This window comes from Sapajus apella, unplaced genomic scaffold (genome assembly GCF_009761245.1).
Source record: "Sapajus apella isolate SASKATOON/1434 unplaced genomic scaffold, GSC_monkey_1.0 scaffold3, whole genome shotgun sequence".
Lineage (NCBI taxonomy): Eukaryota > Metazoa > Chordata > Mammalia > Primates > Cebidae > Sapajus > Sapajus apella.
The window spans coordinates 65,225,244-65,229,671 of NW_022436943.1; the positions used below are offsets into that span (position 1 = coordinate 65,225,244).

The following is a 4,428-nucleotide window of genomic DNA, read 5'->3' on the forward strand; positions in this document are numbered from 1 at the left end:
GGCCCCAGGTGCCTGCACGTGTGGGACCCAGGGGTGTGTGTCCGTGTGGGTCCCGGGTGTGTGCATGTGTGTGTCTGTGTGTGCCCTGGGTGTGTGTATGTGTGTAGGGGGAGGGCCCGGGTGTGTGTGTGGCCCTGGGTGCCTGCATGTGTGGGCCCTGGGTGCGTGCGTCTTTGTGGGCCCTGGGTGTGTGTGTCTGTGTGGGCCCCGGGTGTGTCTGTGTGGGCCCAGGTATGTGTATCTGTGTGGGCCCCGAGTGTGTCTGTGTGGCCCCGGGTGCCTGCGTGTGTGGGCCCCAGGTGTGTGTGTCTGTGCACGTCAGGGTTGTGGCCTGCATCACCCCTAGGACAGAGCTTCAAGTGTGTCACTTCAGGCCTCATTTGGGCCTGGAGTGGAGTTGGGAGGAGCTGAGGCTGGAGGAGCAAGGGGGTGTGGGGGTGGGGGATCCTCGATGGCCAAGGCCCTCACCGGGCCGGGCTTCGGATGGCACTCCCCAGGGCTCCACTGGCACACTCTGATTCAGGTGCCGCTGCCGGCTTCATGGAGGCCGAAGTGCAGACTGCTGCGAGCCGGGCAGGCCCAGGAGGGTGGGAGGATGGGGGTGGCCCCGGGAGGTGGCAGCGAGGCAGCCCACACTGAACAGGACTGGGACAGGTGGGGCCCTGAGGTTACCCAGCGAGGGCAGAGGCCAGCAAGGCTGAGCCAGGAGTCCTGGCGATGACGCTGAACCTCCGGAAACCTCGGTTTGTGTTGGAGTGGGACCCTCCGCTGTGCCGTCTGGTAACCCCGAACCAGCTCCTTCGCTTTTCTGGATTCTGCCTCCCCCACCTTCATTCAACTGGCTCATGACGTTGACTGAGCATCCCTGCTGGGCGGGGCCCTCTGGGGCTCAGGGACATGGAGGACACTCAGCCATGGGGATAGCAGCCACCCACAGCAGGGGCTCTGAACTGGATCAGGGGGACACCAGCACAACTTGGGAGGCAGGGGAGGCTGCCTGGAGGAGGCGGTGCAGGGAAGAGCAGTCCAGGCGCAGGAGCAGTATGTTGCTGGTGGAGAGCACAGAGCACCGCCGTCAGGCATGGCTGAGGGGAAAGGGGGCCCAGGTTGGCATGGGTGGGGTTGCAGGGCAACCGGGCAGGCTCAGGGGATGCCGAGCACCCGGTGACAGGGGCAGGAGGGGCTGCCTGGGGCTTTAGGTGACAGGGCAGCATGCCAAGGTCAGCAAACTTGGGGTGGGGTCCAGGAAGTCATCAGCTTCAAGGTGGGGGATGCCAGCTTCAGGGTGGGGGGTGCCCTAAGCACCCCCTCCTCCCCAGGCCTCACTTTCCTGACTGGCCGGTCACCTCCGCCTCCTTTCGAGGGCCTGCAGAGGGACTGCAGGCTGATTCTCCTGAATTCCCCGAGCCATCTTGAAGCTCTATGTGCAGGGGCCTTTGTTCACGCCCCCACACGCGTACCTCCGCCTGCTCTGTGCCCGTGAGCCCCGGGACAGCAGTTCAGCCTGGCTCACTACTTGGGTGATGAGCTGTGCCATGGCTCAGGGCGAACTCATCCATAGAGAAGTGATGCCAGCCTGAGTCCCCTCCGCAGCCGTGCACGCCCCTTCAGCCACCTGACTTCCGGTCAGTCCTCAGGCCTGGCGTGCCGGGGCTGCGTGGGGCACAGGGTCAGGAAGCGGGAGTCTGTCGCTGGACCAGGTCCTTTTGAGGAGGGGATGAGCCGAGTGCAGTGGTCAGAGGCACAGCTGTGTGAAGTGGGAAGGGTCTTCTGGGGGCACCACTAGGGAAGAGCCCTGAGGGGGACGAGGAGGCGTCGGGGGCTAGAGAGGGAGGCTGGCCAGGGACAGGGCCAGCCCGGTGGCCTTTGCAGAGCCGGGCGTGGCACTCGGACGATGCCCAGGGTAGAAGAGTCAGGGAGGAGTGGGGGCCCTCCCTAGGGAGGAGCAGTCACCTCAACTAAGTACCCCCCTGGTGGTGAGTAGGAAGCACCCACTTTATCCAGGACACCCCAGATGACACCCAGCTACCACGCTCTCGGCCTCTGAGCAGGCAGAGGTGCCCTCCTGTGCACTGGTAAACCACTCCCCACCCCTCCCCTGCACCTGCAGAGGCCCTTGCAGGGGACAGGGCTAGAGGTGGGGTGGGTGACTGGTGCTAGGCTGGCGTCTGGGCCTAGAGGCTTTAGGGGACTGAGGGGCTGTGGAGGTGACACAGAGGCACCTGCAGTGCTGAGGAGGAGGCGGGCTTTGGTGCAAGGAAACTGGCGGGGATGTGTCGGAGCTGTGGAGGACGGGTGGGCTTGGGGTGTCCGCCTGGCTGGATGGCATCTCGGATGGGGGTGGGCTGGAGCCAAAGCTGCTGCTCTCCCCCGGGTGTCTCAAAGCCTGGGCCCGAGATGACAGTGCGAGCCGGTGGGCCTGAACCTCCCTGGCCCCATCTGCAGTGTGGGGCTGGCGCCTGCCTGGAATTGGTGGGGGTTCGTGGCATGATGGCAGCAAAGTTTCATCTGCCCTCGGGCTTGGCGCGTGACTGGGGCACGGGCGAAGGGCCCATCCTCACAGGGCGCTACCCTAAAAGGGAGTTCTGGAGGGCCTGGGCTGGGGGCCTCTGCAGGGAGCGGGCGGGAGAGGTGGAGGAGGGGCTGGGCTGGACGCTGTGGGTGTGACGGGGGGCTGAGGCCTCTTGGGCCTCAGTCTTCGGGTCTGCAGAGTGGGCGTGCGGGGCGCATCACTCCCCGAGGTCTCTCCCCGGTTTTCACAGAACATGGAAAAGGCAACCCTGCCGTCCGTGACGCTCATCGTGGGCTGTGGCGTGTCCTCACTCACCCTGCTCATGCTGGTCATCATCTACGTGTCTGTGTGGAGGTGGGTGCCCCCCAGGTGCTGGGCATGGGCAGCCTTGGCACCTGTATCCCACACCTCTTCCCCTTGAGGTCACGGGAGGGGTCTGGGTGCCCTTCCCTCCCTTTGTTCTCACCTCCCCAGTCACCTCTGCCTCTGCCACAGAGCCAGCTGGGCTGTGGCCCCTCCAAGGGTGCCCCACATACTCAGCCGTGTCCATGCTGCACAGATGCAGGGGCGGGGCCAGGTGCTGCTGTCCTCCCTGAACATGTTCCCTGGCGATGCCAGCCTGCGTTCCCTCCCCCTCTGCCTGCACTCCCTCACTGCCCTGTCTGTCCTCAGACCAGCAGGCCGGGCCACAGCCTTCCCCAGAGCCCCAGGCAGGCCTCAGGGCCCAAAGCCTCTGCTCACTCCCCACCTAAACTCCCTTTCCCAGGGCCACAGAGCTCAGCTGCTGTCCGTTCTGAGTGTGCTGGGCAGGTGTTTGGGGCCACCCTGTGGCCTGGGCAGGTGTGGAGAGATGTGGAGGAGAGCTTGCATTTGAGCAGTACCAAGCCTGGGTAGGGGCTGGGCACAGGCCCAGCGGCCGCTGGTGCCTGTGAGTGTGTAGATGCGCCTCCAGGCACTTGTCCCATCTCCCTGATTCCTGCTCCTGTCTCACTAAGCACAAGTGTGGGACAGGGAGCAAGAACTCAAGGTCACTGCCCGTGGGGCCGAGCGGGGACTCCCAACGTGTCCAGAGGACACACGGTCCAGCTCCCCAGGCAGCACGATGTCAGCCGATAATCGGAACTGACTGCTTGGCTGCTGCCCAAGGTCGGGCACCCAGAGGTCGATGTGGCTGGTGGGGAGGGTGGCCGAGCTTTCCCGCAGACAGTGACCGGGTCGTGGTCCTGCCCGAGGGCACAGCATCCACTGGGCTCTAGGGGAACCATGGTGTTTCCTCTCTCCTGGGCCTGCCTTTCCCCGGGGCCTCAATTTCACAAAACATCTGGGGATTGGGGTTCAGGGGCTCTGAACTCAGCTCTGATGTGCTGAGTTCTGAGGAGGTTTTCTGCCTACAATTTTCAAAGCATCCCCCTTGGTGAGCTCTCCTGGCCATCCCTGTGCCCCGGGAGCTGCCAGCAGGGACAGTTCTACCGTCCCCGACGAGGAAGTGGGAGCCCAGAGAGAGAACGTGACCTTCCCAAGGTCATGCAGCACATCAGGGCCATGTCAGAGCTCCTGAGGCTCAGCCCTGTGCCCTCTGCTCTCCACCTGGGTGGACCTCTGTCCCTAAGGGCTGCTCGTGGTGCTGGAGGTGGTGGTGGTGGTGATGGTGATGGTGCTGGTGATTGTGTTGATGATGATGGGGATGGTAATTGTGGTGGTGGTGATGGTGTTAGTGGTGGTTTGTGATGATAATGGCATGGTGATGGTGCTGGTGGTTGTGTTGATAGTGATGGTGGTGGTGGTGATAGTGTTGGTGGTGTTTGTGGTGATGGTGGTAATGGTGATGGTGCTGGTGATTGTGTTGATGGTGATGGTTGTGGTGGTGGTGTTTGTGGTGATGGTGGTAATGGTGATGGTGCTGGTGATTGTGTTGA

General features: G+C 63.5%; 1 long non-coding RNA gene across 1 annotated transcript in view; it reads left to right on the top strand.

Annotated features, from left to right (window-relative positions):
* LOC116534294 overlaps positions 1 to 3,186 on the top strand; it is an 8,729-nt gene extending 5,543 nt beyond the window's left edge. The window contains exon 3 of the long non-coding RNA XR_004261662.1: positions 2,763 to 3,186. This is a non-coding gene — a long non-coding RNA (uncharacterized LOC116534294). The remainder of the gene's footprint in view (positions 1 to 2,762) is intronic.
* Positions 3,187 to 4,428: the final 1,242 nt, after the last annotated feature.